The sequence below is a fragment of the Arvicanthis niloticus genome, chromosome 25 (assembly GCF_011762505.2).
Source record: "Arvicanthis niloticus isolate mArvNil1 chromosome 25, mArvNil1.pat.X, whole genome shotgun sequence".
NCBI lineage: Eukaryota > Metazoa > Chordata > Mammalia > Rodentia > Muridae > Arvicanthis > Arvicanthis niloticus.
This window is the reverse complement of record NC_133433.1, coordinates 40,371,885-40,398,615: the sequence shown is the minus strand read 5'-3', so window position 1 is coordinate 40,398,615 and position 26,731 is coordinate 40,371,885. Positions and strand designations below refer to the sequence as shown.

Sequence of the window (26,731 nt, the reverse complement as noted above, 5' to 3'; positions counted from 1 at the left end):
CTCAGCACCCAGTCAATTTATACATTAAAATTATTTATGCATACAAATGTATACAAAGTAATAGGCTCCATTACGGCATTTTGTTATTTTTTTTCTGAGCATTCTCCCTCTCCTTTTCCCATTCTCTTTGTGTGTGTATGTGTGCATATATATATATATATATATATATGTATAATTTTAGGTTGTGTGTATAAGTATGTCTTTGTGTTTGCATGTGTAGGTAGAATCTAGAGGTCTACACAGGGTGTCTTCCTCAATTGTTATTCATGTTTTATTATATCTATTATATATTACATGCATAGTATATACACATATAATATATACAAAAATATAATATATAAATAACTATGTATATACATATACATAGTTATTTATTTATTATTTATTTATTTGAGACAGAGTCTCTCACAATGTAGACCTGGCTGGCCTAAACTTACTATCTTAACCAGGCTGGACTTGAACTCACAGAGATCTGTCTGCCTCTGCCTCCTAAGTACAAGGTTTAAGGGTGTGGCACCTTCCCTCACCCTTTCTGCTCTGTGTGCGTGTAGTGTCTTAGTCTCTTGCTGTATGTGTATACCTTAAGCTTAATCTGGGCTTCTCTATAGGCATTTGGGAGAAGCAGCCTGCTTTGCTGGAACATAGCCTAGTGGCTGTGGTGTAGGCTGGCTTAAAGGGTGTTCTCCCTCCTCCCTGGCTCTGTGACCCCAGTGCACCTGGACTCAGGAAGTGAAGTGAAGGAGGGATTGAGCTAAGGCCTTGGGCAAGCACTTTCACCCCGTTGGCCTAGGCTTCCTGCTTACACAATGGGGCTAACAATACAATGTTTCCAGGGCTGTGGGAAGGAGCCCTGACAGAGCCGGAGAAGCCTGTAGCTCAGGGCCTCACACACAGCAAGTGTGCAGTGTGTGGAGGCTGTTATTGATATCCTAGTCCATGGCTGGACCCACATGCTGGGAACATGAGGACAAGGCTTCTCTTCTCTCACTGAGGCCCCTGACTGCTGAGGTGATCGTCTGTGCTGACTAAGAGGGAACCGTTGTAATCCAGGCACACTCACCTTCTTTCCTCTTCCACCCCAGGCTGCCCATTTAGCTGCTGCTTCTGTTCTTGTCCTTCCAGGAACCCACAGGTCCAGCCAGACTGGTCCTCCAAACATGCTTTAGGATCATCTCTTTTTAGCCCCAGAGTTTGTTCTGCTCCACCTTCCTGAGTGTCCTCCGATTTCTATCTTTCTGTCCTCCAAGATTATTCAGTTGCAGCTCTTTTCAGGGGCCTTTCTAAGTCCTCAGTGATCCTTTGCTTTGGAACTCCCGTGGCATCTTGTGTCTTTGCCTGTGTTTTGCTAGGTGATTCCTTGATGGACTTCATCACCTCCCTACCACCACCACTGCCACCTCCTCCTCCTCCTCTTCCTCCTCCTCCTCCTTTTTGTCTTTTTTATTTTCTTAAAGACAGGGTCTTGCTATATAGTCCTGGATGGCCTTGAACTTGTCATCTTTCTACCTCTTTGTCCAGAGTCCTGAGGTGACATGCATCTACCACTATGCCTGGCATCCTTATTAAATTTTTGTGCTATGTTCCGATGATATATAAATAAAAATGACCAAAATTGCTAGAAATGATGCATACAATCCCAGTCCTCTGAGGATGAAGCAGGAAGATCTGGAGTTCAAGGTCATCCTTAGCCACCTCCTGAGTTTGAGGCCAGTTTGGACTGAATGAGACCCTGTGAAAAAGAACAAAAACAAACCAAAAAAATAGTCCTTGTCTTCTTTGGACATATGATTCAGTCAAGAAGTTAGGAAGGGTGTTCAGAAAAATCACAGTTTACATATAAAGTGAGAGATGGGGCTGAGTGCTGTAGTTCCAGGTATTTGGGAGACTGAGACAGGGGAATGGCTTGGACCCAGAGTTTGAGGCCAACCCTGGACAGCATAGTTAGTGAATCCTTCTGATAGCAAGATGTTGTGAGAAATCAAAGTTTCAGCAGAAACCATGAGGGAGGAGGTGTACCTCAGGCAGCAGGAGGTGAGAGACACCAACTGCAGAGGGGCCTGGTTTGATGGGAGGAGGGAGGAGCAGCCTGAGGACAGATGAGAGACTAGCTCTGCAGGGCCAGTGAAGACACTAGGCAGGTGGATGAGCCACACTATAGGTGGCCTCAGTTGTCCAGCCAGGGGACGAAATTCCATCCATCTATCCATCCATGAGAAATGGTGTGTCTGCTGTGTGCAGGCGTGGATGGTGAGCCATGGGAGGCCCTGGGATGCTTGTAGTTTTGGCATGAGGGACACAGAAACAGGTCTCTGCTCAAGAAAGTTATTGGTGGATGGAAACCGTGGTGAGTTGCTGAAACCTACCAGGAGTGGTAAAGAGGATAAGACCCAGAGAGATCAAGACCATTTGTGGGGTCTGGGGTGTGGCTCAGTGGTAGAGCACATACATAGCATGTGTGAGGCCCTAGGTTCCATCCCTATTGTTGAAAAAACAAACAAACCAAAAAACAGAAAAACAAAACAATACAAAACAAAAGTGGAATGTAAGTTGGTCACTGGTGAGAAGACAGCCAGTCAGTTCCAGGCTGCAGTCCTCAACAGCTGGAGGAGTTTCCCTGATCTCTTAGGAACCTCGACTCAGGCCAAACCATGGGTTGCAGTTTCAACACAGAAAAGGATTTCAGGTCTAAGCAGTGTGAAGCAGCGTTGGAGATTTTATGAAATGTATTTTAATACAGACTGAAAGCACAGGGGTTAGTGGAGAGGGAGGTGCTTAGAAAGAAAGCCACTGAGCATGTGCTGCTCAGAGGACGTTGTGGGCATGGGCTTTTCAGTATACCATCACTGTTAGCTGTCTCAGCGTTACTCATCTGTGCAGTTTTGATGGCTGTCAAATTATATTTTAAAAGCTTGCCTAGACCCCTCCATTTTCCCCTTTTAAATGGGAAAGAGTTAAACTAAAACATTTATGTCTTTTGTTTATGTGTATGGATGTGAGCATGTGCATGTCTCTGTGAGTGTGACATCACAGGACAGCTAGCAGAGTTCATTCGCTCCTGTGCCACATGGGTTCCTGGGGATCGAACTCAGGTCGTCAGGATCTTACCCCTCAACCATCTCCCTAGCCCTCTGGCTGTTTTGATGTGAGGTTATAGGGTGGCTCTAGAGAAGCCTCGGATGGAATTATAATACGATCAGGTCAAATCAAAGCCACCAAAGTTGCACAAGGAGTTTAATTAGCATGTGTCCTTTCCCTGCAAATGAGTGTTCTGGTCAGGTTCCTAGAAACTTGCAGACACATCTGGGAAGGGGGAAGGCCTCAAGCACTTGTCACTGGCCCCAGAACTCTTGCTTCTCTGCTGTGAGAGGTTTTAGTCAGAATATTGCGAGGGGCTGCTCTCCGTTCACGTCCCCATGATTTTCTCTGTCTTTCTATCTTGCCTACCATTGCTGGGCAGGAGCTTAGAGTTAACTATTGAGTGCTTGCTGCTCTTTCAGAGGATCTCTCTCTGGTTTCTAGTACCAGTACCCACATCAGGTGCCTAACAGCTCCAGAGGATCCAGTATCCTTTGTATGTATGTGTGTGTATGGTCTCTGCACGCACGCACACACACACATACACACAGAGAGACAGACACACACACAGAGACACACAAACACACACACACAGACCATACACACACATACACAGAGACACACACACAGAGACCATACACAGCTTCTCATAAAAAAGAACCCAACATTTGTAAAAAAAATATGTATAACCTTAAAAAGAATTGATTGTGTTGGGTCATGAGAAGCACGCCCGGGGTTGTCACTGGATCTGAGTGGGGTCTGATCAGCAGACTGTTTCCAGTGGGTTTCATTTTCCTGACGAGTTTTGAGTATCTTTCGGGTGTGGGGTGTGGCTTCTAATAGCCTCTGATATCCCATAGTCCTCTCTGCTCAGAGGCGAACACCGGGCTCAGAGTGGCTCCTTGACGTTCACAAAAAATGATCCTTGTGTCTTCTGGAATCTCAGCCTTGCACCCACAGAAATATCTATACACCCGCTCAGTTCTCTCCGGGGTCATGTTTCTGTGGGGAGTCAGATGTTTCCTGTGTCTGTCCTCATGTCCCAAGTTGACTGTCTGTCATGTCTGCTGCAGTTTCTCTTTCTCTTGTTGACCCTTTTCTATCAAGTTGTAACTGCTCTGCTAGAGCTGCTGTGGGTGTGAGGATGCAGGAGCAGCACAGGGCCTTCCTACCAGCCTCACTGTATAAGGAAACCAGCACCTTACACCCCAGGAAAGTTGCACACTCTTACACACATGTTGGTGGAAATTGTAGACACTAAATCATTGGATTTAGTCTGTAGTCTAACACTCTATCCCAGGGATGGCCGAGGACCAACTAGGCAATGCTCCCTGGCCTTGCTGAGGCTGCTGTGAGTTTGAAAGAACCCCCTCAGAAGGTGCTGTTTTGTGGTAGTGGTGCTTTTAAAGCAAGTCTTTAAAACAGTCTTAATTCATGCCAGGAGCCGAAGTCATGCTGCTCCACCTTCTAACCCCAGTGGGACAGGCCTGGTCTGTAGCCTCTGGTCAAACAGAGTTAATATCAGTCTCAGGACTAACACAGCCTCTACTGGCATTCTCTGCTGGTGAGGCACACACACATACACACACAGACACACATACACACACAGATACATGCACACACAGACACACGCATACACAGACACATACACACACACACACACACACACACACACACACACACACACACATACACACACACAGAGCAGTAATAGCTGTTTAGTAGGGATCAAACCTACAGCCTTACGCATGCTAAGCAGATACTCTGTCAATGAGCTATACTCATACCCTCTATATTTTCATTTTAATAGATTAACTTATGGGGTACAGTATGATATCCCCAGATATATGTTTAGTTTGTAGTGATCAGATCAGGATAATACCTCCTGTGGAAAACATTTATCATTTCCTTATGTGGAAGACACTTAACATCTTCTTAGTTGTGAGGTGTGGTGGCACGTGTCTTTAATTTGAGCACTTGAGGGGCAGAGGTTGGTGGATCTCTGTGAGTTCAAGACCATCCTGGTCTAGAGAGTTCCAGGACAGCCAGGGCTGCATAGTCAGCAAGTCTGTCTCAAACAACAATAGCAACAAGAAAACATCCTCTCAGTTATGTTGAAATGTTTGCTTTCAATACTAAATACTAGATATGGCTATTATTGCTGTGTGTGTGTGTGTGTGTGTGTGTGTGTGTGTGTGTGTCTGTGTGTGTGTGTGTGTGTCTGTGTGTCTGTCTGTGTCTGTCTATGTGTGTGGGTCGCTGAGGGTATCTTGTTTCTGACAAAGGTACCCTTTTATGCTCTACAACATTCCAGCTGCACCCTGTGTCTCCTAACTCATCTTCCACTCTCCCTTGCCATGTCCACATTCTCCCAGGCTCCTCTGACCCAGGCTCTTGTGACTCTGAAGACTTTAACTTTTAGCCTCTACAGATAAGTGAGCATGTAAGAGACATGTCTTCTCTGCCCCAGATCTCTCTCACTGCACATGGCCTCTGTCCTTTCTGAGGAGCAGAGACTGGCATTCTCCTTCCTGTTTTTGTGTTGTTTGGCAGCTGATGGACACTCGCATTCTTTTCCTGCTTTCGATGCTGAGGACAGAACCTAGCTCCGCACACACTAGGCACACACTCCACCTCTGAGCTATATATCCCAGGCTCGGTTATTTTATTTTATTAGGTTTAAATTGAATCACAGTTTACTTATAGTCCAAGGCTCATTTGGAATCACAATCTTCCTGCCTTGGTGTCCTGAGTGCTGGGCGTTATGCTACCGCAGTGACCCCGCAGTGACCCCCCTTTCATTTCCTGAATGAGTAGATGCTGCACATGTAATCTAAGGAGAAACGTGCCCCTGATGTCATCTGTTGGTCCAGGACTTAGTGCCTGCTGACTGGGTTTAACTATCCACCTTGGTTTAAACTTTTCCCAGAGAGGAGACAGGAACCTGCCTCAGGTCAGGAGCTCATTCTGAAGGTACCCAAGCTCTGGAACAGACAGTCACTCTGTCTGTCTTTCTCAAAAGCTCCGGCAAGGATGCTGAGGAAAAAGGGAGTTGCTGCTTGAGTGCCTTATCTTTGGGGAAACTGAGGCTGGCTCTCTTGGGTCCTAGGCAGTTGGGCAGAGGAGCCTGGAGGCAGACTTTCTTCATCTTACCTGTGTGTGGTTTGGTCTCTTGTATCCCTTCCACATCCTAGACAGTTCTGGTCCTTTTCTTCCCCAGCATTACCCCCGACCCACCCTTCTCCCCAGCTTGGGTGAGCAAGACTTGCCGTGAGGTGACCTCGGTGGCCTGTAAGCAACCTTGTAGGAAAACATGTTCCCAAATGACCAAGACCGTAAGGACTTGAGACAAGCATGTTTGGGGTTATTTTGGGTTGGTGGATCAGGCTGAGGTCTCTCTGGCATCTTGGCCTCTGGCCTCTCAGAATTGAACAGAATGGAAGGCTGATAAAAAAAAAAAAAAAAAATCAAAGCTCCAGGAATAGCCAAGAATTCGCTTAACCTCTGGGAAGAGGTGCCACGGCCTTACCCAATAGCCACAATGGAAGTGGGGCCTGAGGGAGAGTGGGATGGGGAGAAGGCAAGTTCCAGAGGCTTCTGCTTCGTCTTCCTCCCTGAGCCTGCCTGGTCAAGGGATGCTGAGTACAGTCCATGGCTCAAGGCCAGTCTGACAAGGAGCCGGACTCGGAAACTAGTGGAATGTCGCTCCCCCTACTCCCATCTCTCTCTGGGGAGTTACCCGGTAACAACCCTTGGTGGTACCAGTGGTTCAGACTCATTCTGAGTCTCATATTTTCTCTGCTCTTTTCAGACTGAGGACTGACCAGCAATAGCTATGGCTTCAGATCTTCAGAGAACTCTCACTTCTTCCTGCCTTCCCTACAACCTATGGGTGAGTGCAGGATATTCTCTGGAGTGCTAGGAGCACCCTCTCTGTGGTGCTGGGTATCTCAATGCCCTTTCTCCTGCTGCTTTTGTATTTGAGGTGAGATGTCACCACATAACCCAGGTTGGCCCCTGGTTCATGATCCCTCTGCCTCAACCCTTGAGGGCTGGATGCCAGACATGAACCTTTACATGTTTACCTGTCTGTTGGGAGCTGGAGTGGACAAGCATGTTGTGGGCACATGACATCAACTAGAGCAGGGTTCAAGAGCAGAGCAGCAGAGGGGCTTTGCCAAGTCCCAAATTGTATTCCTCTACCCCATCTTGTCCTTGTCACATCTTGGTGACCTTGAGGTATGACTAGAATGAAGACTGTTGGTGGCATAGGAGGCTGGGGGACCTCATGACTAGTCTCTGTGTGAACAGCATAGGTGTGCTCTTTCCATCCTCTCCTTTGCTTGGCTCACACTAGATGACCCAGGTCTCATTCATCCCAAGGATGGAGGACCTCTTCTGGACCAGTCACTGTTCTGGGCTCTGGGGCTACAGGAGTGCAGCAAAGTCCTGCCCAGAAGAGCTTACATTTTGGTGGAGGAGGTAGATTGGTACTCTGTGGATAATGGGAGAGCAGGGTATACCCTAGGGCAGAGGAGGCCATGAGGTATAAAGGCCCTGGGGTACCAGCCTGTGAGACTGTTAGAGGCCCATTCACCTAGAGAGACATGAGCCCCGGGATGGTCACCAGGCTGGGATCATGGGGCCTTGAATGCCATTCTAAAAGCTACAGCTTTTAATTGTTGTTTGAGACAGAGTCTCACTATGTAGCTCTGGCTAGCCCTCTTGCTTGCCTTTGTGTCTCTGAGTGCTGGGATTAAAGGCATATACTATCACACCCAGCCAAAAGACTGTAGCTCTTATGGAGGGTGAGAGGGAGCCACTGGGGGAGTCTGGACACAGGAGTGACAGCTGCCTTATGTTCGGCTGTGATGCCAATAAGGACAGTTCTTTCTCAGGCACGTAGCGTGCTCGCCCTTCCCACTTAATGCTCACAACTTGGTCTCCATCTTGCTGAGGAGGAGGCTGAGGTGTCTAAGGGCCCAAAAGTGCAGGTCAGTTTGAGGTAGTGTGTGCTCTGGGACTAAGGCAGGGTCAGGCTGACTCTGTGCCTGCCTCTGGGGTACCACTCTAGCTAGGGGCAGGAGGGCAAAGAACAACAGCCCCTCCTCTCGATCTGGTTTGGTGGAAGGAAAGGCAGATGGGTTCCAGATGGGGGCGGCTGCTTGGGAAGGGGAACTTGTGCCCCATCTGCCGACAGCAGTCCTCCTGCCTCAGGGCTTGGTTTGCCTAGGCAGACTCAGCCTGATGTTTGGAGACCTGAGCTTTCTGCTACTGACTCGGGCTGGGGGCTGGATGTGAGCTCCATGCCCCAGGCAGGAGAGTGGATATCACTGCCTGGGCCTCCCCAGGGAAGGAACCTCCCAATGTTGCCAGTGAAGTTGCCCTGAGGCATTCATCCTCTCTTTCTTTCTTTCTTTCTTTCTTTCTTTCTTTCTTCCTTCTTTCCTTTTCTTTCTTTCTTTCTTTCTTTCTTTCTTTCTTTCTTTCTTTCTTTCTTTCGAGATCTTCGGACGCAATCCTTGAATTTATCACTCCCTGAGGAAGCAAGGAGGGTTTTTCTTTTTGTTTTAAAAAAAAAAAAAAAAAAAAAAGTAAGCCAGCCTGGGAAAACGGAGGTCAGAGAGTGAGGCTGAAGGAGGAGCCAGAGAAAGAACATAACCCAGCACTGAGGGAACTCTGCCTGAGTGGGGCACTGAGGAAAGAGCTGGTAGCAGGGGTGAGTGGGAGTCGGGTAGGGGGAGGGAGGGCCAGAACACGGGCACACACCGGATTTCTAGACATGGGGTTTATTACTCTTACATTGACCATACACATGGGAAGTTCTGTCTTTCCTGTGCTCATTTCACACCAGCAGTCAGTCCCCAGGGTGGGGACTAGACTTGTGTCTTACACGTGTATGCAGGTTTACATGCACACTCACACATGCCCTCACTACTAGTCTCTACTTTGACTTCATAGACACACTGGTACAAAGCACACACACTGGCTTTTATGGTGTGATGCTCCTGGGGGGGGGGGAGGGACAGACAGACAGACAGATAGACTGACTGACTGACCTGTGTATGCACTACTCCAGGCCCAAAGAGAGGTGTTTGGGTGCAGATTTGCAATCGGCAGTAGCAGTTGTCCATTGGCTGACAAGACATGAACATTTCTGATAGAGGTACAGTCTCTACTATTCTGGACTTCACTCTGTGAGTGAGTTTACCCATTTTTATGTACAGGAAGAAAGAACCTGGGGAGATTGATCACACAGTGGGTGTTGCAGTGCTCTCAGCTGTGTTAATTGTAGTGTCAGATGCCAGGTATGTCCTTACCAGGAGCAAAGAAGGAGCTGGCAGTGGGGTGGGAGCATCCCGCTGTGGGTCCCTGCCACCCGAGGCCAGGCTGGGGCACCAAGAGTGTCCTGACTTGGACTATGTACAGTCAGCAGAACCCAGCTCTTGGCCCCTGAGCCTGGGGGCTTGCTGTTGCTTTGAAAGGTGAAGGTGACTGTTATCACTGAGGGAAAGACTCTTCCCAGGTGCCCAGAGCCCTTGGTTCCCAGCTGGCAATTTTACTCCTGGGTTCGCATCATAGAGAAATTTTCATTCATGTGCACAGAAAAAAGAGAGAGCCAAGATTCTCGCAAAAACTCTGCTCATGAGAAGAGACTGGAAACAAGGAACACAGAGTGAAAGACTACACAAAAGGGAAACTGAGTCAACTATGAACACAAGCCCTGTGTACAGGACTCCGAAACATAGTCCTAATGTTACAGTTTAGATGTGAGATGCCGTATTAGTGTTAGTCAGGACTGTCTACAGGAACAGAACTGAGTGTGTGTGTGTGTGTGTGTGTGTGTGTGTGTGTGTGTGACAATGGTTGACCACCAATGGAAGGTCCCAGAATCCAGTTCCATCCACAAGGCTGGATGTCTCAGCTGGTCTTTAATGTTCCAGAATGCCAAGGAAGTAGGCTTTGAGGCCAGTGAAGGAACGGTCCTGCCAGCAAGAGGGAGAGCAGGCAGGCAAAGAGAGCGAGCTTCTTTCTTCTGGGTTCTTTACACAGGCTACCAGCAGATGTGTGTCCGATAAAAGGTGGACACTTCTTATCGCAAAAGATCTCGGTTAAAGTGGGTCTTCCTACTGCAAATGATTTAATGAAGAAAAAGTCCCTCATAGGCGTGGTGGCTGCTTGGGATTCAGTTAACTCCAGACGTAGTCAAGTTGACAACCAAGAACAGCATCATCAATGCCCCACCCCCCCAGGCTCATATGCTGGAGCCCCTGAACCCCAACTGGTGGTACTGTTTCAGGAGGTGGCAGAATCTTCAGAAGCACGAAACTGAGAAACTTCAGAAGCATAGGTGAGACATAGAAGAAATGGGAGGCCCTCAGGTAGACCTTTATAGCTCAGCCCCTCTTCCTGTCCCCTCTCTGCTTTGTGGCTCACTGGGATGCCAGCAAGCAGCTGCCTGGTGCTCCTGCCACCACGGCCACACCCCCTCCTACAACACGCCTTCTCCACCCTTACATATTGTGAGCCAAGACAAACCTCTGGCTTAAGTTTCTTCCATCAGGCATTTTGTCACAGCTACAAGAAAAAGAGATGACGCTACAAAGGGCTGTGTATGCCTTCATGTGGTTTTATTCAGCGCAGAAGCCAAGTCAAACTGCAGGATGTGTTGCCCATGGATACGCATGAGTGGTTACATTACCAAAATAAGGCAAAAAGAAAAAAAAAATTCACAGAGAGGTCCCTCTGCAGGTAGAAGCCAAGGGGTGAGCCAGGGATGAAGCAGATGGGTGGTAATTAGTTCTTCTGGTGGGTGGCAAATTCCACAGCGTTTCATCTAAGCACCTTTTCCAATTTAACCATAATCTTTTGTGTTTATCAGACAGCCTTGATAACTTACTGCGACTGCTGATTTGCCATGGCCATGGCCGCTGGAGAGCTGAAGATGTGTTGATGGCTGCGTAAAGACCCTCAAAAGAACAACAGGTAATTGAACTGGAGAAGAGATGGCTAGTTTGGCCAGTGGTCCCTCTGTCCCCATCCTGGGTCTCTCACATGCTTTTTAGATTTTCTCGTAGTTCAGGAGGTCCCCATGGCCTTGCCCCCTCTCACCCCCCAGTGGAGCGGTAGAAAGCAGGGAAGAGGGACAAGTGTCAGGGCAGGAGAGCTGCTTCCAGTCCTCAGGGATGGTGGCATCAAGACCTATTGAGATGTGAATGTGCACACACACAACTGTCGTTTCATTTCCTCTGTCTTGTCTCTTGGTGAAAAAAATAAATAAGCTGCCTTCACATCCTGGAGTTGATAGTAGGATCTTTTAAAATAAGTAAATAAACCTCATGGTAAAAGTAAAAATGTCATCCTGGAAGCTAGCACTTAGGGGAGAGCATATTTCTGAAGATGGCATGTTTCCTGAGAGGGACAGCACAGAGAACAGACCCCTGGTTGTGAAAGCCCTGACTCGCTGAAACTGCAGCACTGAACAGACAGGTCCTGGCCATGGCCCCATTCCACAAAGGAGAAAGGCATCCGGGAGGAGTCTGCCATCTTCATCCCAAAAGATTCATACAAAAAAGTCCAGAAATGCAGCTGGGACAACAGGGTGCAGGAAGTGTGGAGATGGACAGAGTGGCCAACTTCACTGGCTGGACATCCACACCGCACAGCTACGGGCGAAAAGGCACTGGTGGGAGGAAACTTGGAAACTGGACAGCCCCAAAAGTAAGGGCTCTGGACGTGCCAACAAGAACCTGAGCAGGGAGATCATCTAAAGGTGCCGCCTGCCACGCCCTGGAGCGAACCATCCCAGCTCCAGTGAGTATCTGCCAGCCTGGCACTAGAGCTGCCTGACTCACCTGAGTACGCACTGGTCTGCCCTTACTAGCTGGAACCCCAACTCCAAAAGAGTAATTACTTTAGTCCTTTGGGTGGGTAGGCAAGGGATGCAAGCAGGTAGCTGTGATGTATGGATTTGGCTAGCTAGCTACTCCCTGGTAGCAAAAGCCTGTCGCATGTCTCCCTGGTAACATGGACTATCTGGGCCAAGGCCAGCACCAGGTCTAGCCTTGGCAAGACATCCTTACTGATAGTCCTCCTCCAATTTTGGATCATATCTGGGATTAGAAGTGGACCGTGGACCCAGAATCCTTAGCCTGGAAGAATTCTTAGGGTCAAACGCATAGATAGAAATCCTAAGACCCAGAGAGTTGCTGTGACTTGGCCCAAGGTCACCCCACCCAAACCCAGCCGCTCCATCCCCCTCCACTCTACACTGTCCCACTGGCTGTTCCTCAGCCTTCTGAAGAGATGAGAGGCTCTGCTGGGGAAAGCAGGAAGGAATGCACGACATTCTTTCATGAGAAATTAAAATTATTTTTTAGAACCTCACACTCTTTATACATCCAGGCACACACTCTTGACTAAGCCATGTTCCCAATTAGAAACATCCTTCTTTTCCCTGGCAGGAGGCTTATGTAGGTCACACAGGGCTTGCATGTCCACAAGTTCCTCAGCTCCTCCCCGATTCTCTAGATGGGAGGGACCAGTAGAGAGGGGCGGGGCCTCCAGAAAGGGAGCGTGGGAGTCTGCTGAATTTATAAGAGATTCTATAGTACCCAAGGACCAAATGAGCACTCCAAGAAACAGGAGTCTTCCTGAGGAAAGTCAGGATCAAGAACAAAAGCTGAATATACCAGGAAGAGAAATTCTAGAGTGAGTGGGATGAGATGGGAGGGGCGATTACCTCGCTCTTTCCTAGGAGCCCCTTGGGGAGCAAGTGAAGTCTCTGGAAACTGAGAAACCTCAATGTTGTTCTGCCTGACAGAACAGACCTAAAAGACTGAGAAGCAGGCAAGGAACAACCTGGATTGCAGGGATAATGATTTCATGTTCTCTTGGGAATCCATTTCAGAGCATAAGAGGAAGAAGTCCCTGGCCGGGCAGTGGTGGCGCACGCCTTTAATCCCAGCACTTGGGAGGCAGAGGCAGGCGGATTTCTGAGTTCGAAGCCAGCCTGGTCTACAGAGTGAGTTCCAGGACAGCCAGGACTACACAGAGAAACTCTGTCTCGAAAAACCAAAAAAAAAAAAAAAAAGAAAAAGAGGAAGTCCCTGAAGGGACCGGACCTGTTGTTGGCTATGAGGAGAAGGGAAGGAGGAGGAAGAGGAGGGAGAAGGGAGGAGGAAGAGGAGGGAGAAGGGAGGAGGAGGAGGAGAAAGAAAGAACTGGTTAGAAAAGAACAAAGATTTGCCACAGGGCAAGAAAAAGCTGGCCATCAAAAGCAAGCCTCAGGAATCCACAGCTTTTCAGGGGCTTTTGCCAGCAGTCTGACCTTAAAAAGAAAAAAAAGCCACCCATCCTCGTATTAGATAACCGGGATGCCCACAGCCTGTGCTTAACTTCCTTCTCATGCAGCTAAGCCATGCTCACACAGGCATGCGGAGTGACAGGTAGAAAGGAGCTCCCCAGACACAAGAGGCAGACTCACCCAGCTCAGGATAGCTGGCCTCACAGTGGTAGGCCTGGAGATGGCTCTGTCATAGCAATGGATGTGGCAACACCTGTGGCCAGAGGTACCTGCTAGGTGAGCTGAGGCCACCAGAGGTTTCACCTGCACCCATGTGGGACCCCTACAGGCCTGCTGTCTAACTTCCTCTAGCCCTGAGTCCATCTCAGAGCTCTACCTCTGAGAGCCTCCCCAAGCGCCTCAGCCCAGCTCCTCTGGACCCAGGCCCTTTGCTGTACAAGCAGGGCCTGGGAAAAGCTACCAGCCAGGAGAACCCAGATCATGCAGCCAGAGGGAGGGGAAGGAGCCTGACCATCAGAGGAAAAAAGAAAGCAAAGGGCATCCAGGAGATTTGCTGGGGAAAGCTAACTGAGAAGCCAAAACAGAAGCACCTCTGGGTGCTTTCCCTGGTCCTCAGAGTCCAAAGTTCAAGGCCAGGAGAAGGCTGCCCCGCAAATGAAGCAGTCAGGAAGTTTAAGGCAACTCCCCAGCCTCATCACACACTGATCCCTGTGCCCACAGCACTTGAGGATAGGCTATAGGGTAGGCTATGTGATGGATCACAGTGATTCCTCAATAAATATTAGCTGTCTTTGCTATGTTCTTAAGAGATCAAATGGGGCCGGGCAGTGGTGACGCACGCCTTTAATCCCAGCACTTGGGAGGCAGAGGCAGGCGGATCTCTGAGTTGGAAGCCAGCCTGGTCTACAGAGTGAGTTCCAGGACAGCCAGGGCTACACAGAGAAACCCTGTCTCGAAAAACCAAAAGACAGAGAGAGAGAAAGAGAGAGAGAGAGAGAGAGAGAGAGAGAGAGAGAGAGAGAGAGAGAGAGAGGTCAAATGGGACATGTAGATGAAGGTGTTTTCTAAACCAGGAAGTACCCTCGGGTGCCTGTGACTCCAAAGGGAACCTTTTCGCTCCTCCTCCCCTCTTCACTTCCAAGGTGCCTGGCCCCAGCTGCAAGCAAACACCCCAGCCCCTTGCCCTACACAGGTCAGCCATGGCCCAGTTGCAACAGGGATGAGGGAGGGCAAGGACACGGCATGAAGGCAGGCAAAAGAACGTGTGTGCACACACCAGCCTGCAGTGTGCACGAACACCAGTCTGCTTCTGCACATGGGTCCCTGTGGTCCCTAGCACTGCTGAGGACATTAGCTGCCTGCTCCCCAGACACTATACAAATGTCACCCTAACCTGGAAGTTTCCAGCTCACATGGCTCCCACCCTTCACACTTTTCAGAGGTGCTGAAGCCCGAGTGCACAAATCACACAGGTCCAGGCTCCAGATGGGCTATCCCCGGCTCTGAGAGGCAGCCTTCTTCATGCAGTCCAGACAGCTCCTCAGTTCTAGCATGATTCAGTTCAGACTGTGCACTGCCTTGGGGGACACATTCAGCCAGGGGCACGAGTGTGGCAGATGACTTGTAAAGCTGTTCTGTGGCTCCGAGTCTCCCTGTGTTAGTGGAAACTGCTGTTGGCGTCAACTCCTGCATTTAATTTTTCAGTACTAAACAACCACTCAGATTGGCCCACTGTGGTACTTACTACCCAAGTACAGAGGCCCCAGTACAGTGTACCACAGCCTGGAGCAGGGTGAGGAGAGAACTCTGCCCCTGCTTCCAGCTGAGAGACATCTGTGCACCTATCCTGAGAATTCAGCCTGGTAGCCCTGAGATAAGGACTGGCCCTGGTCACAGACTTTTACAAGACAGTCTTATCTATTTAGACAGAGTTGGGGAAAGTCTTTCCTGCCTCTTAGCCTTGAGATGACTGCTGGTCCCTGCCTTTGAGCTCTTAGCTCCCAAGGACAGGGAGTAGGAGAAGGGGAGGGGAGGGGAGGGGAGGGGAGGGAAGGGAAGGGAAGGGAAGGGGCAGGAGAGGAGAGCAGCAAGGGCCTGTTTGGCATTTCTTTTGAGCTCTGGAACAAGCAGGAATGAGTCAGTCATACACATGGGATGTGTTCATTCTCTTCCCTTAAGGATGTGGCCAAGAGCCAACATCCCCAAAACTACCCCAACTCAGACCAGACCACCACATGCACACACAGACAGACAGACAGACAGACAGACAGACACACACACACACACACACACACACACACACACACACACCCTGCTCCACTCAGAGTCATGCCTCCCTGGGTCCCTGATCTCTCTGAGCTCATTACGAAGGGAGGTTCAGAGTCCTGCTAGACCAGGATCCTCCTATGTACACACATCTGACATGGAATCCTTGCACCTTCTCGGCTGCCATCACCTTAGTTGCTAACCTTCCTGTGGGCCTGGAAGATGCTGGGGTGGGGGGGTGTAGAGAAAACAGTCCTAGCCTTAAGCCTTCCACCCTCTCCTCACCTCCACTCTCTCTTTTGGGTAAAAGCATCATAGAGGTCCCAGCTTGAGACTGTGCATCCTCCTGGGGGCTCTTCTATCTCCTCTCCAGCACAGCCCTAGCCCACCATGTAAGGGTGACAGACGTTCTCAGGCACGGGGATGATGGCCCTCTGAGTACTTCTGTACCCAGCATGGAACTTGGCATAAAGGCAGCGAAGGAACTGGTGAACTAACGAATTAATGAACAATGAAGTTTTGACTGAACTCTGCTCCTCCAGCACCCCGCCCCCAGGGTGGGCTGGTGTGTAGAAGGCAGACCTGCTTCCCCCCGGCAGGAAACACCACTGAAGCAAGGCCAACAGAACTGGAAAGTTGTCAGAGGCCGGTGCTGACTTCAAAGCAGACCCGACAGCTGTCATTCCCTGAACCCATCACACAGTCATCCTAGCATGGTGATGCTTCTCCGTGTGAGCATGCTGGCAGCTTCAGGGGGGCATCTGTGTGCAGCTTCCTTGGACTTAGCTTCTGTTTATCCCTAAATTGGGAGTGGGTCTGGGTTCTAACTCTGCCTCCCTGCTCTCCATCAACCTCTGGGTCTCCTTCAACCTCTGGGTCAGAGCTCCCTCCCATGTGAAGATACAGGGACACACTCAGGGCTCCTGCTGTGTTCACCTCTGACATTCCCCAGGCTGTAAGAGCTCTGGCTTCGGTCAGCAGCTGGCAACAGTGCTCAGCATAGCACCCAGAGCTCAGCACCCAGAGCTCAGTACTCAGTCTGTGCCCAACAGAAAGCCTCACAGGCCCTGAAAGTCAGTGGGAGTCCCAAGGGAAACTAGCTATCCTGCCCAGGATCATCGTGCTCCTTGCCAACCCCACACAAAGATACAGAGGTCAGCTACCCACTTCCCAGCTAACAAGAGAAAAATAAGTTAGAGATTACAATTAGACAGAAGTTAGATAGACTTTCTGCCTATCATTTGGGAGAATTTTCTTTCTGAGATCATTAGGGAGTCGCCACAGTTCCTGTGTCAAACAAGAGCACTCTCCTGGTAAGGAGGCTTAATAAGGCAGCCAGCCCCCTCATTAGCTACTCCGTTGGTGTTGGTTTGACAGCCCTCCCAGGCATGGGGGCAGGGTAAAACCCACTCACCATGGTGAGCTGGAGTCCCAGTCTCTTACAAACTTCCTTTCCTTCCCACTTTGCTGTGGGAACTAGGGTAGAGGGGCAATTCTCTCTGCTAAGCCCTCAGAGATTTGTCTGGCTGGAGCTCCTGTCTCTGACCCAGGCCAGCAGCAGAGCAGCTGTTCTCCTGGCACTGTGAGGTCCTGGCATACCAAGAATCTGAGTCATCTTCTCAACTCCCAGGCAGTGGGTTATCCTATGCACACGTCCTGTCATGGACCTGTCTAGCAGCCTGTCCTGTGCCCTGGGCTCCAGCTTGACCACATGTCAGGGATGAAGGACCTACTACCCTGGTCCATGACCCAGCTGAGACTGCTGTGAAATGAGAAGCAAGGGCACAAAAAGTCCAGAACATGAGAGCCTGAGGCAAGAAACCTACCCCTGAGTGGCCAAATCTAGTCCTTTCCACTCAAGGCAACAGAGCCCAGAGAGTGGGTCACCTTGGGACAGACAGCTAGCTGGCAACATACTTAGGACAAGAAAACAAGTGTCTGGGTCAATCCCTGGCTCCTCCCCACAAGTCACCTGGCTGCATGTTGTATGACAGTCCCTTCTCTTCTGGCAGTGAGAAGGAAACAATTAATTAGTGGCTGGGGACCAAACCCCTCCCCCTAGGCTGCTGGCCCTGTGTCCACGATGCCCCACCCACCCCAACAGTTTGAGAGCTGTTGCCATTTAGGAGAGGAGGGAAGGAATCAGCAAGGCTGAGAATCTTGTCAATATTCCTCTCATGGCTCTGATTCAGACCCTCCACAACCTTCTGAGAAGCAAGCACTTTCCACATAGACCCCCTCCTCTCAGCAGGAGGCTGAGACAGGGGCCCCTCAAGGGAGTAGGCTGAGGAGAAAAGGAAGGGAGGGAGGGAGAGCAGGAGAGGGAGGGGAGAAGCATGTCTCTCATGCCCGCCATAAATGGTAAGAAATGGAACACCTTGTAAGCTATGCTCCTCTCCTGAAGACATCTATCTACCTTCCTTCCCCCACCCTTCTAGCTATACCCTGGCCTCCCTCCAGGCAGCAGGGACCAGTCAGGCAGGGTGTCCTAAATGGCTTGGACATCACAGAGCTACTGTCGAGTTCCGGCTCTGATTTGGGTCGGATGGGCTTCTGCCACAAGCATGAACTACTTCCCTTGAAAAGGAGTGGGTGGAGCAGGGCTTCAGGATGCACCTGGCCTCCTATGGCAAGCTCAAGGCACAAGAGCCTTGCCACCCACCACTGTGCTCTCCTGAGAAGCACTCTGATGATAGGCTCCCTCAGGCACCCAGACAGTCACCTTGCTGTCCTGACCCCTCCTTCAGCAACAGTGCTATCCCCAATGTCATCTTCATCTGAAAGGGTTTTCCCCAACCAATCAACCCCAGGTCCTGAGCATCCTTGCACACACAGAAAGTCCTGACCTTTGCTTTCACCCTTCTCTGGCTTCCTCACTGACCTGATTTTTCTGCCTGCCCCACGGTGCCACAAATCCCACTGTTCCTGCCCACCCACGGTCCCCTCACCCATGGGCCTCCTATTTCCCACTCCTTGATCCTGCAGACCCTGAGGGCCTTCCCTCCCTGCCCTTTACCATCTGCTGAGCAGACCTCCTACTGTCAGAGGGCAGGGGCAGCAGCTGGTACTCAGACATGACCTCTGACCTCCACGACAAGCAAGAGTGCAGCTTGTGCAGACCAGTCCACACGCCTTCTCTCCTGCTCTCACCTCTGAGTGGCCCCTTATTCTTCTATCTGTGAGAGCAGTAAGACGGAAGTGACATCTGGCCTCACTCTGCTGATTTCAGACTTCCCTCCCCACTAAGCTCAGAAGGCTGCTTCTCCTTACCTCCACAGGGCTAAACCCCACAACTCTGCCAGGCTCAGACCATATGGCCCTGCCCCAAGCCACCGCTGTTCCCCAGTGGCTTCTCTCACACTTCAGGCTTCCTGGCTGTCTTGCTACCAGCCTTTGGTACGGCACTTCTCAACTTTCTTAATGCTGTGCCCTTTAACACAGCTCCTCATGTTGGGGTGAGACCAGCCATGAGATTATTAGTCTCTTGATACTTCATAAGTGTAATTAGCTACTGTTATAAATCGTAATATGAATATTTGATATTCAGGACATTTGATAGGTGACCCCTGTGAAAGGGTCATTCGACCCCTAAAAGGATCTCAACTCACAGCCTGGGTCAGAACTGCACCTCTCCTTGCTGTGCCCTCACTTACAAAGGTGATTTCTAGAGACACAAATACAAAGGGCCATCAAGATGAGAGAGAAAAGGAGCAAGATTATCCTGACCAAGGAACGTAACTACTGAGCCTCCAGGAAGCCGGAGCAAGCAAGGACTCACATGGTTGTGCAGTGATACATGCAGTGATGAGGACCTCCTATGTGTGTGGGGGCCAGTATGTGGGAGCTTAGGCAAGACTCAGACCATCCACGCCCTGCTGCCTCACAAAGGAAGGAAAGCCTAGATTCTGACTCTGGGCATCTATGGAGGAGGGACGACTTTACCTAACAGACTATAGGCACCAGCTTTTACTGGTGGGTGACACCACCTTCCAGACTAGACAGTTAAAGATGGGTGGGTTTCTCCCAAGAGGCCTTGAATCCCCTCTAGTCCTCAGGCTTTGCTGTGCTACAGCACCCATCAGGACTGATGGTTCTATCACTGAGCACACACTAGGACTGCAGAGGGTCAGCTGAATGGCATGTTGAAGGGCCCCAGGGGCAGGAATGTAAGAAAGCCATGCCCCCAAACAGGACACCATGAAGCCTTGCCAGGGAGCTGACCTAGGGGTGGACACCAGGAATGGCTGTGGAGAAGGGGTTAAGGTACCAGGATCTGCAATAATATTATTAATAATAAGGAATTGCCCCCCAAAAGTGTCCTAGTTTGAGGGGCCCTAAAATTACCCTCCTCTGTGGAACTCAGACCATGTGCACATCCCAGCAGAGCAACAAACACAAGTGGGAGCGAATACTAGAGCCATTTCCCACCCAGAGGCAGGTCGGGGAGGCCCAGACTATAAAACAGCCAATAGCCGGTCCTGGGTCTCAGCCTCCCTCTCCACTCCTGGCCTCTCACAGGATGAAGAGGGCAGATCTCAGGGATGAGCAGGGCCTGTCAGCCTAGTGCCACATGCATTCAGAGGTGAATCGCTGCAGCTGGCATCTGTGGCTTGGCTGGCCAGCTGCCCTCTCCCATTTCTTGGTGTCCACACCATCAGTCTCCTTTGGGGAATTTACTACCGCCCCAGAGTGGAAGGTCTCATCCAACCAACCAAAGCACTCTGCTCTAGTGCCAAGGCTGAGCACGTGGCCATGCCAGACCCTCTCCTGACAGCCATGCCAGACCCTCTCCTGGGAGGCTGACTCCTGACAATGAAACACAAAGCAACAGGAGCACACATATCCAACAGGACCAGGGGTCAGCCCATCAGTACCCTGATACTCAGTACCAAGGCAACCGTGGCTCCCACACAGCGTGGCCTATGGCTCCGCTTTCCTTCTGAACCTGTGAACTACTGCATCTTCTCACAGACTGAGGAAGATCCTCCCTAGGGAGGAGGTGCTGATCCCCCAAAATGAAGACGTTGGGCCAGAAAAAAACAAATGTTCTGCACTGCCCCCCGGCTGGTGAACATCACCATTGTGATTTGTTCTTAGACTGTTCAATCCAGGGGTGTTTTCCTAAGGAGAGGGTATGCTGCTTCAGCCTGAGAGCTTTTGCTCATCTAGAGTCCACTGAGAGAAGCAGAAGGAGATGGCAGCTTATGCCCTAGAGCCATACACATCCATAGAGTAAACTGCAAGAAGCATGTAACTTATATAGAGAGACTTACATTTACACTCACACGCGTGCATACATATATTGTGACCGTGTCAACTGTTTTATACCCAAGTAAATATATAACATACATGCTTGTGCTCACATATATTTATATATAGACTGGGCTTTGAAATGAATTTCTGTTTCCCCCTCAGAATTCATGGGCTGAGATTCTAACCCCGATGTGACAGTGTAAGAAGGCAGTGATGCAGCTATGAGGGTGAAGCCTCAGGAACGGGATTAGTGACCTTATTTAAAAAAATGTCCCACCCTCACAGAGACTAAGATGAGAAACAGCAGCCTGAAATGTGGGTGCGAGCTCTCAGAACACTACTATGCTGGCCTGTCTTTAGGCTGTTAGTGGCTTTACCAACAAATATGTAATCTACTCTGACACCAGGGCTCAGTGAAGATGAGTGGTATGCCAAAGAACATCCCACCCAGCCAGGGTCACTTAAGTACAGCCCACATGGACACTGGGTGAGTACAAGGAGCCAAGCTAGCATATGATCAAGCAGAACTGGGGACGGGAGTATCTGTGCTGACCTAGGGATGTCCCTCACATACAGTCTGAGAGTCTGACCCAGAGAGTCACAGAATTCAGCCCTCAGCCTGGCCTCCTGTCTATGCAAAGGCAAGTCTAATCTTATTTCCCCTTTTGAAAGTTTCTCATAACCAACTCTTAATTCCTATCCTGACCAGAGCCATGGATCCGGCCACTGTAGTTAATTCTGACTCCCCACAAACACAGACACTGGGGCAGAGAACAGCAGGCAGGCTCTCCATGTTCTCAGCAATTACCATGCAGTGAGAAGCTCAGGGCCTGCACCAAAGGCCCCAAAGCCAGACAAGGCAAGAGAGTCAATCCGGCAGCCTGCCCAGCAGAGTCAATAGCTCTGGGAATGAAGTAGTGGAGGCAGTGGTACTTTCTAGAACCCAAAAGTGCATGTGGCTGCATAGAATATGCAGGCAAATCTCTGGAGGATGAGACCCAAAGAGAATGTCTGAGGGGATCCCGTTGGCTAAAGGTTTATTCCAGTTTGAGGCCAGAGGTGTCCTACCCCCAGGAGGAATCTCTCCTCAGATGAGTCCAAATAGCTACTTAAAGGGTGTGGCTCATAGCAGACCATGTCCCGTGCCTACCACTACTGTGTAGCCCACTGTCCAGCTATGAACCAACACGCATGCACTGAACTGCTATGAGCGAGAAAAATAAAGTTGTAAGACAAACCTAAGCTCTTCAAAAGGCAAGTAGGTAAATGTTAGCAGTGGAGGCAGGGGTCATAGGCAAAAACACAAAAGCAAAAACTGAAAAGCTCTGATAGTAAATCCCGCTGTACTGAGGTAACTGACATGCAGTTGTGCCATGAGGAGACAGGAAAGCAGTACTTTTCTTTTTTTGTCTTGAATATTCTCCTAAAGAAGCACAAAGTGTCTCGTGAAGCTTATACTGCATACAACTGACAACTACAAAAGCCCCTAAAGACCACATGTGTCAATTTTCTATCCCACTTTCTGGAGCTGGGGCTGGGGGAAGGAGAGAACAAGCTGTTAACTGAATCATACCACATGTGTGCAAACTGCCCCTGTCACTACAGGACCGCCCATTGTCCAGCACAGACCCAAGAAAAGCACAACTAGAAGCTGATTGGGGAGGAGAGTTACTTCAGGCTGACCTCCTGGACAAGGTCAAAGAAAGAATGTGGGCTTTTAAAGTTCAACAGACTGAGTTCATATCTCAGCTCCACCACTGCTAACCTAGAGACCCAAGGCAAAATCCCTCCTCCTCAGGTCCTCATCTCCTCAGAGGCTAAATGAGATAGCCCTGGATATTCCCATCAGGTACTGAAGCAGGTAAGTGGCCCACATGATACCCAATCAAATGGCATGGTAACACCCTCCATCACCATACCGTGCCAAGGGGTAGCTGTGGGTCCTCTCTGACTTCCATATGTACTCAGTACAGGTAGAGTAGGCAAACCCTGGGGAGTAGGCAAAGTGGAGAAAAGTTCAGAAGTCTTTGCTTAACAAATGGTGGGTAAGACCTTCAAATATCACCAAACAACCCCTGCATTAAAGATGATTTAGCATGTAAAGGAATATGAATTATTCATGAATTGAAAGACTTGGATACAATTTACATAATTCACATTCACAAATAAATACAGAGATGAAATCCTCCGAGTTGATAAACACACTCAAAGGACAGCTAATTAAAATGCCAAGGAAAGGGTACTGACTGATTTCAGGTAAAAATTATTTAAACTGATTCCAGCATTTATACAGAAGAACAGGGGCCAAGAAGGGCCAAACTCTCTTGAAAAACAGGAGACTTGCCTTGCCATGGACTTAGAAAGTTATGGTAACACACAAAAAAAGCCCCAGGCACATATGAAAACCTAGGTAGTATCATGTATCTGTAGAGGGAAAATACCTAATCAATGAAGCTAGAACACACAGGAGGAAAAAAATCAGAGTTCTGTTCTGTGTCAAACATGAATAACAATCCACATGTATTCAGGTCTTAAATACATGAATAAAAACTTTGAGAAACATAAAAGCTCCTCCTCACTTAAGTCGGCAGTTCCTGAGTGCCCATGTGATAGCAGGCAGCGTAAAATTATTAGGCTGTGAGGGCACCATGAAATAACAGAGAAAGTCCAATTTAACAACAACAACAACAACAACAAAAACCCCAGCAATTTTGTTTTTCTGTGTATCTAAAGATTCCACAAAGAAAATAAAAACAAACAAAATGTAAATCTGGAAGCGATAAACAGTGTTGGTGGTGCATTCAACTGCTGACAAAAATTAGTACACAAACATAAAGCCAAAAAGTAACAACAAAAAACCCCACAAAACCCCAAAAACCCCAAATTGATAGAAAAGTAGACCTGATTCAAAACAGTGAAAGAATGGTGAGTTAACATGTAAAAAGATGTCTGTGTCCTCGTACCGAGACGCTAGGTAAGGCCACTGCAGCATCTCACGCCTGCTGGTTACTGCTGAGTAGAGACCAGCTACCGAGATATTAAAGCTAAGCAAGTTGCCCTTTGATTTTGATAGAGTTAGGTGACAGGTGAGACTGGGATCCAGGCAAGGAAGAAGAAGGTGATAAACTCTTCAGTGTGTCTCTTGTGTGTGTGTGTGTGTGAGTGTGTGTCTGTGTGTGTGTGTGTGTGTGTTTGATGGAGGCCACCACGACAGGTCTTGCTGCGTAACTTGGCTGCAAGCTGTTGTGGTGTGTAATCTGGCTTTAGAGCCATGCTCCCTTTCCCTCCCTGCGCTGGCCCTCCCCTCCCCCACTGAGATGTGCCTGCCTTTTTGGTTCCAGTGAGGAAGCTTTGAATCTGGGCTAAGCTCTTCCTACCAAGCTGTCTCCACTCCTTCAGCACTTTTACCTGCTCCACCCTCCATCAAGCTGAGGGTCACCTGCCTAGAGGAGGTGCGCACCTGAGTACAGCATGAGGACCCACCCACCATCCCCACATCCCTCCAATTCCCAGAAAGCACTGGCAAATACACAGGGAACCATTCCCCTTCTGCAGGAATCCCTATTCTTCCTAAGATCCGCACCTGCCTTCAGCATGTCATGTGGTAGTGGCATTTAAGAAATGTGTCATTGAAATTTGACTCGCTCTAGTTTGTGGTTTGTCATGGGAATTCTGAAAATACTAAGTAATTAGGATGTCAGGGAGTGGGATAGTAAAATTCTCTTCTCTTCCAGGGAAGAGTTCTAATTAGGAGCAGGTTGTAAGATCTCTAACTTCTAAGCTCAAACTAGAAAGAGCAGGTGCACCAACAAACTGCTGCCATGCTTGCAGAAAAGATAAACATATTTGGTTTATTGTAAATGTATTCCAGATCCATGCTGTGTGCATGACACAGACCATGGCCTACAAAGAGGTCCCCGGCTCAAACCAAGCTAGAATCATTCTGAAGGCATCACAGGCAGTTATACCACCTGTGGCCAGCAGGTGGCGAGATGAGAGGGGCCAGGAGCCCAGGCTGCTGAGTGCTAGTCACTGGTCAGAAGGCACTAAACATCTATGGCCACGGAGTCTTCATATAATTAATATGTGTGCAGTGGGCAAACCAAAACGGTAGGATGAAACTGTGAAATAGGAAAGAGAAGGTTGGAGGGAACAGCAAACATGACAGCACTCGTGTAGACTGAGACACCAGGGAAACACACACAAGTACTTGGCAGACACAGATCCTGGCAAAGGAATGGAAAAAGCATAAGGCCCTGTCCCACAAGACGGTGACAGAGTAATTCTTAACATTCCAATGGTTCTTGTCACCAGAAAGTGAATCAGAATACCTGACCCAGCTTTCCTAAAACACCATGTGACTGGTAACACTAATCATTACAGTGCCCCTCTCCCTGACCCCCCTCAGTATCCCACCCCCAGCTATGAAAATACCCACCTCACCTCAGACCAGTCTCACAGGAAAAGAAACCGATGCACTCAGGGTATCACAGAGCTAAGATAAGGGGTAACCTTGACCCCCAGGGTATCACAGAGCTAAGACAGTAAGGACCATGAAGAAGACCATCCATCCTAACAGCCTGGACTGGAGAAGAAGCCCCAGTCTTAAGAGACACATGAGTCACTCAAGGTCACACAAGACTCTAACAAAGAACAGAAGGCAGATGAGACTCACACTTCTTCCTTCAAAGCCAGAAAAGTTGCCCTCTCCACACACACACACTCAAAAGTCCTTCTTAAAAGTGGATCACTCCACAGGAGATGCGAACTACTGCCATGCAGCCTCACTGAGGATGTCTTTCTCCTGCCCCCAGGCTCCTCCTGGACCATGCTTGGCAGCTGACGGCCCTGAGCCAGTGGCAGGATGGAGCCTGGGGATGAGCCAAACAACTGTGCTGAGTAGTCTGAGCTCTGGTGAAGAGAGACGGGGGAGGCAGTAGTAAGGACGAAAGAAGCAGATAGGAATTACATTTTTATCCAATTTGTATAACTAGGAAGTACTTGTGCATGCATGGTCACCAGTGTCACACATGAGAGAGGATATTTCCAAGCCAGCCCATCCATTGACACTTTCTCTAGAAAAATTCATCTCCCTTTGTCCTTTTTCTCATCCTGGAGCCTCCTGGAGCCTGGGCGAGTGTGGCCAGACTGCTGGCTGCCCAGTCCACAGCAATCCCTCAAAAGCAGCAGCCTCCCCCCCCCTCGCCCCCCGCTCCTGTGTCCTTGCCTCCTCCTCTTCCTGAGAGCCACCTAAGTGAGCAGGGAACTGACCTCCACACCCCCATCCCACTCCCACCATGCTACAGACTGTGCCTGCTTTCAGGAGCAATAGACGAAACTCAGAAACCACCCTCGGTGCCCCCACCAACACAGGGGCACAGCTGCGCGGTCTGACTCACACCCACTGATGCAGGGTCCCCGGTACAGGAACTTCAGTGTGCCTTTCCTTAGGAGAAGGAGGCAGTGGCAGACGTTGCCAGCTTCCTAGAAGCAGAGCATGTCTCTCCTGGAAGACTGACAAGTTGAAGCCTCCATTCCGCCTCCATGGACAAGAGGAAAAAGGGGACAGAAAGCTGCAGGGGTTGGGAGGGTGTTGCAATTTTTAAAAGCGCTTACCTTTGGGCAAAGATGGGTAAGATAGCATGAGGAGGAAGTAGAGGATATTCATAGTGTGGGAAGCAAGGAGAAGGAGCAACAGAAGACTCAACGGTAAGGACTTACCCAGAATATCACATTGAAGAGGAACATCCTGTACTTCAAGCAGCTGAGACAGCCCCTGGCCATGCTGCACTTCTTAAATTCTAGGAGGAACACAAAGGACAGGTCCAGGTA

The 26,731-nt window shown here is 49.4% G+C and overlaps 2 long non-coding RNA genes across 4 annotated transcripts in view; one reads left to right on the top strand and one right to left on the bottom strand.

The window, feature by feature from the left end:
* Positions 1-11,241, top strand: part of LOC143438663 (uncharacterized) — a 15,326-nt gene extending 4,085 nt beyond the window's left edge. Inside the window, exons 2-4 of one of the 3 annotated variants that reach the window (XR_013107370.1) lie at positions 6,887-6,967; positions 9,155-9,241; positions 10,958-11,241. This is a non-coding gene — a long non-coding RNA (uncharacterized LOC143438663). Of the gene's footprint in view, positions 1-6,886; positions 6,968-9,154; positions 9,242-10,375; positions 10,703-10,957 lie in introns of those variants that run through there. The other 2 variants (XR_013107369.1, XR_013107371.1) reach the window with 2 other exon arrangements.
* The window catches only part of LOC143438664 (uncharacterized), a 27,858-nt gene extending 1,127 nt beyond the window's left edge, over positions 1-26,731 (bottom strand). The window contains exons 1-2 of the long non-coding RNA XR_013107372.1: positions 26,621-26,731; positions 1,061-1,729 (exon numbers count right to left, since the gene is read on the bottom strand). This is a non-coding gene — a long non-coding RNA (uncharacterized LOC143438664). The remainder of the gene's footprint in view (positions 1-1,060; positions 1,730-26,620) is intronic.